Here is a 12,084-nt window from a genome sequence, read left to right as displayed (position 1 = left end):
TGGAAGTGGAACATTCCACCGTAGGCGTGGTGACCTAGACAGAGAGGTGGAGACAGGTGAGTAGGGTGACCAGAGAGGAAGTGTGAAGACTCGGACGGGGGGTGGCAGTGGGGGGTAAATAGGAGCCTATATAAGAAAAGACCCCAAAATCAGGATTGTCTCGATTTTATAGGGATATCAGGTCACCCTATAGGTGAGGGCTGTGTAAGAGAAAGGAGCTATTCATGACCCTGGAATTCACTGTCACAAACAGCCCCAGCTGGTGACTCCAGATCTGGAGTGTAATTTGACTCATTTGAGAGTTTAGAGTCAGCCAGAGCCTTCCCCCTACAGCTCCCTTGGAGGGGGAGGGGCATGAGACAGGTCACTTTGCACAAATGACAAGGTGGTGACGACCCGCGACTCTGTTGTGATGCAGTGATTGTTAGGTCAGCCCCCAGGGGCTGCAGCATTTCACACCAGGCTGTCGCCCAGAGCACATGGCTGCTGCCTGTGGGTCTGAGTACAGGGACCAGGGTGATGAAGCAGGGTCTTCTGGGACCAACCTGCTTCCATTGCTAAAGGGAACGTGAGACACAGAAGGATGAAGGAAAGTATTCTTGTAAGGAGGAAGGAAACAAGGCGGGGAGGGAGGGATGAAGTATTGATAAGGAGAGGGTATGTGGGCAGGGAGAAAACCAAAGAAGTTAGTGAGAAACACCAGGGAAGTAAGGGGAATGGGAGAAGAGAGGAAAGAAGAGAAGAGAAAGGAGAAGCACAGAAGTGGATGGAGGTAAGAACCCAGACGGATTTCTTTAGCATCAGGTAGGATCGCAATTGCCTTTGTAAGGATATGCTCAAAGCAGCCAGTTGTAACTACCAGGGGTTAACAATGCAGGTATTTGTACAACTCAAAAAGGAAAGGTTACAGGTGGCCTTAGCTGAGAGCTGGCATCAGCTTGGTTTTTACCTTTCAGGTCCAACTGCAACGTAATCTCTTCTTTCTGTTGATTTGATCACTGCAGCTTGTCTGTCAGAAGTAGTAAGAGAACCTGTTCCTATCAAGAGGTAAGGAATGCACCTTCTCCTAGCAATGGAGTGGAAACTAACCAATCTCAGTGTACTTTCAGGTGAAGGAAGTGAATCTATCCTTTGCTGTCAAAGGCTACAAGCAGTTTCATAACAGTAAAGCAAGATACATAACCAAAGCTTCTGAGAGGTTACAGAAGTATTGACTTGCTCTAGCCAAGAATAAGGAAACCACTTATACCTACCAGATTAACAATACAGCTGATTGTATGGAGAGAAAGAGAGAAACCAATCCAGCAATTCATCACACAGAAGGTGTGCATTTATACTCCCTGTTACAAAATGAATCCAATGACAATTCATGTACATTTGTTGCCTGACAAACATATGGTCTGTCAAATATTGATCTTTGCAGAAGGTCATATTTCAAGATGCAAGGATGACACATGGCTGTAGTTTACAGGAAGGAATTAGCGGATCCATCCTTTTAAGGAGGTAAGAAATATGGGAATGGTGTATTGTAATAGTCAATGGTTCTTGTCATACTTTCAGGTGGAAGGAAGGTAACTGATGAAATCTTCCTCTCTAAAGAGCACAAGAAGTTGCTGTACTGAATAAAGCAATAAAAATGGGAGCTACCTGTTCAGATGAAAGCAAAGTAGTTAGTAATTCTAACCAATGATGATGATCTCTGCTCCTTTTCCCTTCCCAGAGAAGGCCATTGGTTGTTCCTACAAGGATGTAACAGGGAAGTTATTTCAAAGAACAAGTGCAACTAACCAGAGTGTGAAAATGAGCATTGAGCCTGCTCTTGCATTTGCAGAGAGGAGTTGTCCAGCTGATTCTATTTGTGCCTAATTGATCATTGTTGCTTATTTTTCAGATGTCAAGAACTAAGTGGAACTGATCATTTCTATCAAGAGGTAAGGAACGCACCTCCTCACAGCATGGAGGCACAAATTAAAGGCTCTGTTTCTATTTTCAGGTGAAAGGAAGGTCTTACCATTCAAGGGAGGATGAGAGGCTGCTGAATTTAAGAAAAAAGAAGAAGTCAGACAGGTAACAATACTTGGCCAAATGGAAAACCATCTTTTACTTCTAGTTCAGAAAAAGGCAAGCAGCCATTTATAAGCTTCAGGTTTTTAACCAGTGTAGCTGACTTTACCTCTAAGAATCAAAGCCTTGCGGTGGAACATGACTGACAAGTAGATGAGCACTGAAAGGTCTCTAGAAGCCTAATGATCTGGATGCTAAGGAACTTTCTCCATTGATGACTCTTCATAGCTGGCAATGAGTAATAATAAATAAATCTGTCAAACACTGATTGCAGGTTTTGCTCTTCTGAGATATGAAGAGACCAGGTGGTCATTCCTACCAGGGAGAAGTGAGGCTCAGTGGCATGGCTGTCCTGGGCAAGGAGGTAAGAAATACCAGTCTCCAAACATCCATGTATACATGAAGTGGTGTGGATTTTGCTTTCAGGGAGAAAAACTGTGGATGACCTTACTTGTCATGGGGAGAGTGTCAAAAGCAGACACAAGATAAAGCAACATGGACTTGCCAGCTGCTCAATCCATTGAGGACTCCAGTGACAAAATGCTTTTTTTTATTCCCTTGAAATAACACACAGACAAAAAAGCCACTTCAAATAGTTCAGCTAGTCGCAAATCTCAATCAAGTCAGCAGAACATCACAGACATGGAGGTAAGCATTTAAGTTTCCCTAGTTCTAAATGAATCTGGTGCTAAAGCAACACTTGCAGACCAAAAAAATAGTTCACATTGCATCTCCAGATGGAAGGACACCAGAGGGCTGTTGTGTTCTAGAAGGGATTAATGCAAATCCCACTAGCTGAACCAGGCATGTCAGTTGGTAAGAGGAAAAAAAAGCACATTTTTTTAACATTCAAGTGGAAATGAATAGATCCTCGTACTTTCAGATGAGAGAAATGCAGCCGAGTTGAACGTTGAGGGTGTGAAAACTTCAGGAAGTTGCTAGAAGATTTGGGATATCTACAGAAAGGAAACAAGCAAAACTCGTCACTGCTACCAAGAGGTAAGGAACTCACCTCATAATGGAGAAATTGATGGATCTGGTTTCCCTTCAGGTGAAAGAAATGGATCTGATCTGATCTCCTGGGGATTGAGGATTATAAGCAGTCATATTACTGCAGAACAAACAAATGCATGTTGCCAGACCTGCAAAAAGTTGCCTTCCTTGTCTAGAATGGAAAGACAATCACTTATCACCTTCAAGTTTCAAACCCACAATGCAGCAGACCATCACTGACAAGGAGGTGAGCATTTAGGATTCTCTTATTACCAAATGGATTTGTCTTTTCAGGAGGAGAGAGTTACAGATGCTCAGGATTTGACTACAAAGGAACAGGAATGGAGTTGAACAGATCCAACACCTGAAAGGACGATTGGATCTCAAAATGAGAGACCCTTCATTCAATAAAGCAACAGGATTGGCTCTGAGGAGAGGTAAGCAGCATTTGGTAAGTCTAAGAAATGAGCATAGCAATTTTGTAGTGCTGATTGTAACTTATGTTGTGCCAAAGGGTTTGTTAAAGCTGATCACACATCTCAGGAGCTAAGAGGATGTGGGGGGGATGGCAGATGTCAGGGGATTCATCTTTATTAGGAGGTGGTGAACCTGCTTGTCACTTCTGAGTGACATCAGTGGCTTTGGTTTTGCATGATGAAGGCAAGAGCCAGCGTGGACAGTATTCAAAACACAATATTCAAAAGTTGCTGCTGGGATGGAAGCAAAGAAGAAAGCCCTGGAGACAGGTTAGTGCTGGGACACAGACACTATCCTGGAGGGGCCTGGGACAGGGTGTGTAACCATAGCGACCAGTGGGTCCTTTCCCCACTGTGGTCCTGGCTCGCATGCACAGGGTGTAACCGATCGCCATGTTTGGGGTCAGGAAGGAATTTTCCTCCAGGGCAGATTGGCCAGAGATCCTGGAGGTTTTTCGCCTTCCTCTGGGGCATCGAGCAGGGACCAGCCCTTAGGGCCATTTAGGAACAGACATAATAAAATCCATCAGAGAGAACTTGTCTCCCTTTGTTTTTTGAATTTTCTATAAACCCGTCCTGTGCCCCTCGGCCATGCCCGTGCTCCCAACCCCGCAGCGGGGCAGAGTCCCTCCCAGGTGCACTGCTCCCCCCTCCGTGCCAGCATGGCCCCCATGTCACTCTCCCACTCCAGCAGGGACCCAGCACAGGAGAGACCAGCCCACCGTCCCAGAGAGGGAAAAGCCGTGTGCACGGCCCCCAGGGATGGGGAGGGGACATGGCCAGGTGCACCGGTCGAGGGGAGAGCAGGAAGCCCAGCGGCACTGTCACCATGTTCCTCTCCCAGGATGCCCCGAGGGGCCAGGCCAAGGCCTTTGGTCGGCCACATCCAAGCGCTCTGCCCCGCTGCTCTGGTCGTAAGAGCCCCTCAAAGAGCGGCTCTGAAAGGGGAGGTCAATGACCCCTGAGCAACTCTTCCATTGGCATGGTGGGGCCACCGCTCCCTGGGCACCTGAACTGGGCTCACAGGCTAGCAGCGAATAGTCCCCCAGGGCGGGTTCAGCTCTGGCTGCCCCTTGCTCCAGAGGGGCCATTGGGCGTCCAGGAAGCTCTTGCCTGCAGCCAGCCCTTTCCCAGGAGCTGGGGGCCGGAAGCCTGGTGCCCTCCGCAGTCTGCTCCAGCTGTGCCCTCCTCTCTTCTAACCCCCCCTCCAAGTCTGGCACCTCTCAGGGCGGTGCCGGGTTGGCCTGCAAGAGCTCATTCCCCCTGTATTGCCCAGCATGGGGTCCATAGATCTCATTGCAGGCATTCTGGGAAATCCGGTCTCCATGATCTGCCTCAGGGGACTGGGAGCACGACCAGGGGACACAGGACAGGGTCAGTATTAGCAGCACGTGGCTGGAGGGGATGAGAAGAGGGAGAGGGGCCAGCAACATGTTACTTCTGCATCCACTTCCTGCCCCTCCCCAATCAGCTTCCCAGCCGCACGCTGAACCTCAACCACAGGGCAATGCCCAAAACGTTGTGGTGGGGTCTCAAACCTCTATAAACCCAGCCGCCTGAAAGCCACCGGGGCCTGATTCTCCCTGCAGGGAGACAGCATCTCCAAGGTGAAGACAATACAAGTGGCTCGTACCTTGGGAAGACGGTTGGGGGAGAATGCGATATGCTGTGCAAAGATACCACGTGAACTGGTGTCACTCACAAACAGTGGTGCAGGAGGGGACCTAACACCAGAGAAGAGCAAAATGGGGAAGGCCGTGGTCCTGGTTTTGCAACAATCTCCTCATTTCAGCTTCTATTTGGCAAAACAAACCCAAACCAAGGGTAGTGGGGAGGAAGGTCAGATCAAGGTTTTATTTTCTTGTAACCCTTCCCCCCGCCACAAGATGGAGAGGTGGAAGGATGGTTCCGGCCCATCTCAGCCTGGCCTGAACACTGCACCACGGTCTGTACACACCCTGCCTAGGAGGAGCTGGCTGCAGGGGTATAAAACCACCAGTTAAAACCCCAGATCCCAACATGTGACACATTCTGCAGCGCTGGTGATCACAGCCCCACCTACAACAAAGTCTGCTGCCTCCCTTCATGGAGAAGGGCAGAGCTTAACTGTGCATCCGTCTCACACACACCATCCCCAAGCATTAGCCAGGGTCAAACACCACCAGACACCGAGCAGAGTGTGGGGCTGATGGCACAAAGGCACAGGACAGACAGAGGCTGGGCACCTGCAGCTCCCACTGGTTCCAGAGGGAGATGCAGGAACTCAGCGTGTGGCCAGTGACAGAGGGACAGAGTCACAGGAGTAGGGAGAGTGATGAAGAGACCCCGGCAAGGGAGGGGAGATCAGATTGAAGGCAGCATCTGTGACAGCCTAGGTCTACATGAGACTCCTTCCAAAGAAGGAAGCAGGAACCGTTGCACGGCCAGGCTTCTCCCCAGCTTGCCAAGGGCTCACTGCCACACCCAGGCTCTGACACAGGTTAGTCCCAAACTAGAACTAATCAAGCCAGTTTCTCAGCTCGCTTTCTGCATCTCAGGGTACGTCTACACTACGGGATTATTCCGAATGTGCATAAACCGGTTTTGTAAAACAGAATTTATAAAATCGGGTGGAGCGCGGCCATACTAAGCACATTAAATCGGTGGTGTGCGTCCATGGTCCGTGGCTAGCGTCGATTTCTGGAGCGTTGCACTGTGGGTTGCTATTCCGTAGCTATCCCATAGTTCCCGCAGCCTCCCCCGCCCCTTGGAACTTCCGGGTTGAGATCCCAGTGCCTGATGGGGCAAAAATCATTGTCGCGGGTGGTTCTGGGTAAATGTCGTCAGTCACTCCTTCGTCTGGGAAAGCAACGGCAGACAAGCATTTCGCGCCTTTTTCCCCTGGATTGCCCTGGCAGATGCCATAGCATGGCAATCATGGAGCTTGTTTTGCCGTTTGTGACTCTCACCGTATGTGTACTAGATGCCGCTCACAGAGGCGATTCAGCAGCGCTACACAGAAGCATGCTTTTGCTTTTGCATGACAGCAGAGATGGTTACTAGCCATATTGCACCATCCAAATCCTTCCATAAATTGGAACTGAGGATGATCATGGCTACCAGTCCTTTTGTACCATTTGCTGCTAGTGCCCCTGGCCAATCAGCCAGGGGCGCAAAAGCCAAGATTGGTTACTAGCCATATTGCACCTTCCATCGTTTTGTACCATTAGCTGCTGTCATAAGTGCCCCTGGCCGATCAGCCAGGGGCGCAAAAGCAAAAATTGGGAATGACTCCCTGAGTCAATCCCTCCTTTTTGGTATCTAAAAATAGAATCAGTGCTGCCTAATATAGGCAAGTGTGCTAGAGAACCACCGTATCATAGAACCAGAGAGCACAGCTGCTCTGTGTCAGAGCCTGCAGAAATTATTATCTGTATGCTATTCACAGGGGGTGCTCCTGTAACAACCCCACCTGTTGATTCCGTTCTTCCCCCAGCCTTTCTTGGCTACCGTAGCATTGTCCCCCCACTTGTGTGATGAATTAATAAAGAATGCAGGAATAAGACACACTGACTTGTTAGTGAGAAATGAGTGGAAGGCAGCCTCCAGCTGCTATGATAGTCCAGACAGGACATTAAGCAGTGTGTAGGAGAGAAGCCCAGCATCCCACTGCTAGTCCAGGGGTAACTGAATCTTTTCTTTACACATGAAGGGTGGGGGCTGATGGAGCTCAGCCCCCTGTTGCTATGATGAGGATGGTTACCAGCCATATTGCACCATCCATCCACCAGAAAAAATTAGGGCCAATAGGCTGATGACGAGGACGGTTACCAGTCCTTTTGTACCATCAGCTGAGGCTGATGATGAGGATGGATTTCCATCTTTTTGTACGATCAGCTTATGCTGATGATGAGGATGGATTTCCATCGTATTGTACCATCAGCCGCCCATGGCGGGGGGGGGAGCAAGGATGTTGGTGTTGAGTGCTGCACTATCGCGTCTATCTGCAGCATTCAGTAAAGATAGGGTGACATGTAAAAGAGTCAGAGGATTGTTTTACCTTTCGCTTCTGGGGGTGGGTGGGGGGTGGGTGAGTAGATTGCCAAGCTATGCCCTGACCCGCGGACACTGTGTTTGACCCTAGAAGCATTTGGAGCTCAGCCAAGAATGCAAATAATTTTCGGAGGCTGCAGGAACTGTGGGATAGCTTCAGTCCTCCAGTCCATGCGCATCCATTTGATTCTTTGGCTTTCCATTACGCTTGTCACGCCGCAGTGCGCTGAGTCCCTGCTATGGCGTCTGTCTGGAGATTTTTAAAAAAGGATTCTGAATTTCATCTTCTGTAACGGAGCGCTGATAGAACGGATTTGCCTGCCCTTACAGCGATCACATCCGCATGGTCCATGCGGGAGCTCTTTTTTTATTTTGATTTCGGACTGCATCGCCACCCGTGCTGATCGGAGCTCCACGCTGGGCAAACAGGAAATATTCATAAGTTCGCGGGGCTTTTCCTGTTTACCTGACCACTGCATGCGAGTTCAGATTGTGGTCCAGAGCGGTCACTGGTGCACTGTGGGATAGCTCCCGGAGGCCAATACCGTCGATCAGCGTCCACACTAACCCTAATCCGATATGTTAATACCGATACTAGCGTTACTCCTCTCGTTAGGGAGTAGTACAGAAACCGGTTTAAAGAGCCATTAAAATCGATATAAGGTGCCTCCTAGTGTGGACGGTTTTGGCGTTAAATCGGTTTTACGCTCCTAAAACCGATTTAAACGCCTAGTGTAGACCAGGCCTCAGGGGACTCTGGCAGATGCTTCCTGCCATTTCCTACTCCATCCTCCTCACAGCCCCTCCCTCTCGGGAATTGCCCTCTGGCCCTGAGAGCCCCAGGTGCTGCCTGGCCCCCTTCATTCGTCCAACAGGGATGCAGAACCTACTTCAATTCCTGGTGCCAGCCACCGAGTGACATACACCCTCCTTCAGAAAAACCTGCCTTTCCCTTATGTGAGGGGCCCTCTCTGGACTGCTCTCACCACCAACCCAGAACAAACTCCATATATCATAGTCCTATAGCCATGTTCCCCAAGTGCCCCACACTCCTTAATGCCAGTCAGTCTATAGAATTTCATCTTCTCCAGGGTTTCAAGGTCTCTGCACAGTGTCTCTAGCTCTCCCTCAAGCTCCTGATCATCAGGATCTGGCCACCCCTCTCCTCCCCAGTGGCCTGATGTTCTGCCAACAGCTGCTCCTTCTGTCTCTGAACCATCAGTAACTCCATCCTGGAGCCTCCAGTCATTCTGGGGCATCTCCAGTCCTCAGGATGGGAACCATAAAACAGGTGTCCCATTTCCTGTTCTGCAGAAGATCATGGCTTTCACCTTGGCCCTGGAGGTTCCACCTGAGTCCCCATACACCCTCTTCCCTACAGAGCCCTGAGCTCCGCCTGGATCAGGGAACCCCTTTTCATGAGCCCTGAATAAACTTCAAAAGTATTAAGCAGGGTCCTCTGGAGACAGGACAGAACTGGTTTTTCAGAGACATTATTTTGGAAATTCAACTAATAGTCCTCTTTATTGGCTAGTCACTGCTGCTTCCTTAATTTAGCACAGGGAAAGCCCATCACTTCTGCCTCTCCCCCCACAAGAGGTACCACCAGCAGCAGCCACAAATGCCATTTGTGCTGCAGAGTCCTCCAGGGTCTCTGCTCCACAAACCCTGCTTGTTGCTAAAACTCCCCTCCTGCATGGGCTGTGTCAGCGTCCCTTCAATAGCTTCAGGGGGGAGTCACATCACTCTCTGACTGGCCAACCTTAGAGCCCAAGTCAGTTAACCCCTGGCCTGTGATTGCTGCTGGGATGTAACAACCACAGGGGAGGGGAGCAGTTTCCAGGTTCAAAGTGGTGACACTTCAGCCCATAACGTCACTGGACATTTAATAGCCATTGTCTTTGACCACAGGCAGAATTGTTGCTGGCAGATCACTGCCTCCCATGACTAACACTGGAACCAGTCTCCTGCATCTTAAGATACTGATAAGTTACTGGAGATACAATGTCCTTTTCTCCCATCAGCCTTAACATTGTCCATTTCCCAGCCTGTTAACTATGATTAACTGCACTTTCCTACATCACTGGGGCATTGTGAGCTCACTTGAACAGGGAACAGAATAGGGTTTGTGACCTGGGACAAGGTTTTTCTTGCTTGTATTTCACTCTTGAAATAGCAGATTTTTCCTACCCTGGTTTTGGCAGAGCACTTTGGAGAACTGAAGAATCAGAGTGGGACAGTCTTTATCCTCAAGAAGTATTTAGGCCCTGAACTCCTGTGGAAATCCCTGGGAATTAGGAGACTAAATATCTTGGTGGATCTGGTCCAGTGACCTCGCAATAGACCAAGCACCAAGCTGCAAGTGGTCCAGTGCTCAAATGAGGCAGGAGAGAACCCTGATCTCCAGCAGAGCTGGTCAAACTTTGTTCAAAAATTTCCTGATGAAAGTTATTTTGGAAACAATGTCAGTGAGGTTTTGCATTTAAAATGATTTGCAGGAGAGCCAAAAAATTCAGTTTTTGAAAACTGAAAAAGTTTAGGGACTTTAAATAAAAACCCCAAAGAATTCACAGAAACAGTCATTTATTCCTTTAAAAGTTTGTGGAAAATATTAAATATTTTCTGACCAGGTCTAGCGCCAAAGTCCCTGTACAATTTTCTTTCAGGCTGTCTGCACCAATCCAGCCACTGTAACAGAATCTAACTTGCCCAGATCAGGAGCGCTGGGGTAGCTGTGTTGGTCCCAGGAGACGACACAGACAAGATGCGTGAGGTAATATCTTTTACTGGAGCAAGTTCCAATGGTGGAAGAGACAAGCTTTTGAGCTTCTTGTCACCTGAGGAGCTCTGTGGAGCTTGAAAGCCATAAAAGTTGGTTCAGTAAGAGATTACCTGCCTCACCCACCTTGTCTGTGTTTTACGAGTGTCAGTCACCATGGTACTGGAACTCTGGAGCTGGTAGCAGAGCTCACAGCTACCAGCCCAGGCAATGTGTGAGCCTGGCAGCCTGACACGCAGATGTTACGTGGCTCATTGCCACCATCCATTAGTGAAGAGCAGCGGACAGGGGAAGTACAGCTGGAGAACTCATTGCCTAAGCTTTCTACCTGAAACCCTCCATGACCTTTTGGGTCCTCACCAGGACTGTACAGGAGCCTCAAGTTGGTCAGATAATGTCACTGAACGGAGAGAGCAAGACTGAGGGGAACAAGGCTCCTACCTGGAGGCAAGAACTCCGCTCAGGGGTCCTGTCACCCTCTCCACAGAGGGCTTTGCAAAGAGGGGACACTGAGGAGACTTCCCGGCAAGAGGCGGCATTGAGGGGGATCTTGGCTGAAGCTGCAGTGGAGGGAAGTGAACTCTGGTGAGGGGCCCTGACACAGCACCCGTACAGCTGAGATCACTATAGTGGGGATAGGTGGGGGAGGGGCTCACAAGAATTGACAAGGCCCTTCCCTGAGGGAAGCCTGGAAGCTGGAAGTTTCTGCTTTGGTTCTCCCCAAAATCTGAACTTCCTTGAAATCGCTCTCCAGTCTCCAAGGTGCCACAAGTGCTCCTGTTCTCTCCTGGGAAGTTCTCATGTGCAAGGGCCATGCAGTCCACGTATCCCACGTATCCCATTCCTCACAAGTACAAGCCGATAGTTATCCAACCCATCCTTAAAATGAACACCCTGTAATTAGCCCAATACCAGACAGTGCGTTCCATTCTGGGAGAGTAAGACGTGCGTCTGACCAAGTGGGGATTCACCCACGAAAGCTCATGCTCCAATACGTCTGTTAGTCTCTAAGGTGCCACAGGATTCTTTGCTGCTTTTACAGATCCAGAATAACACGCCCCCCCGCCCCTCTGGTACTTGACCCCATTCTGGCAGAGAGCTCTGTTAAGTCAGCATCTGACTAGGCTCCAGTCTCCTAGAGTAATAACACCTGGTTCCTACACAGTGTTTTCCATCAGAAGATCTCCAGGTGCTGTGCAAAGGAGCTCAGTGTCCTTATTCCCATTTCACAGATTCAGCAACTGAAGCACAGGGAGAGGAAGAGACTGTTGGAGGGCTCCCCCTTCCCCCTCTCCCTGGGTTCCAGCTGTTAGAGCACTTTCCCTTCCCCCTCTCCCCGGGTTCCAGCTGTTAGAGCACTTTCCCTTCACCCTCTCCCCGGGTTCTTGTCACGCAGACAGGAAACAGAAGTCCAGAAAGCAGAAGAGCTGGCAACGTGATGTTTACTGGGGTTAGTTCCAAGCAAATATATCCAGAGCTCTACACGCCGGCAGAGTCTGTTCCCCAGTGCTCTGCTCCCAGCTCTGACGCCGCAGAGCCTTTACCCCGCGTCCCCCTTCCCAGCTCCGAGACAACTGCAAACCATCTAAACCAGTTGGCAGTAAAAAAAAGGAACCTTGCAACAGACAAGGGATCATCCTGCCTGGGAATAGAAACAAAAGACGTTTTCAGTGTAACACTGAAGGGGAGAGGCCCCCTGAATCCATTCACTGAGGAAACATCTTGCTCAATGGGGGTGTT

At 49.4% G+C, this 12,084-nt stretch overlaps 1 long non-coding RNA gene across 6 annotated transcripts; it reads left to right on the top strand.

Moving 5' to 3' along the window:
* LOC123349343 lies at positions 1 to 4,061 on the top strand. Of its 6 annotated transcripts, none has more exons than XR_006573477.1 (8): positions 84 to 601; positions 957 to 1,323; positions 1,424 to 1,503; positions 1,892 to 2,428; positions 2,639 to 2,712; positions 2,948 to 3,063; positions 3,352 to 3,494; positions 3,718 to 4,061. It is a non-coding gene; the product is annotated as an uncharacterized LOC123349343 (long non-coding RNA). The 6 variants fall into 6 exon arrangements; XR_006573476.1 differs by having other exon boundaries at positions 85 to 601; positions 1,424 to 2,067; positions 2,339 to 2,428; XR_006573479.1 differs by lacking the exon at positions 84 to 601 and adding an exon at positions 1 to 56 and having other exon boundaries at positions 1,424 to 2,428.
* The last annotated feature ends 8,023 nt before the right edge of the window (positions 4,062 to 12,084 follow it).

This window comes from Mauremys mutica, chromosome 14, assembly GCF_020497125.1.
Source record: "Mauremys mutica isolate MM-2020 ecotype Southern chromosome 14, ASM2049712v1, whole genome shotgun sequence".
Classification (NCBI taxonomy): domain Eukaryota; kingdom Metazoa; phylum Chordata; order Testudines; family Geoemydidae; genus Mauremys; species Mauremys mutica.
Note: the sequence above shows the minus strand (reverse complement) of the source record. Positions and strands in the feature narration are given on the sequence as shown.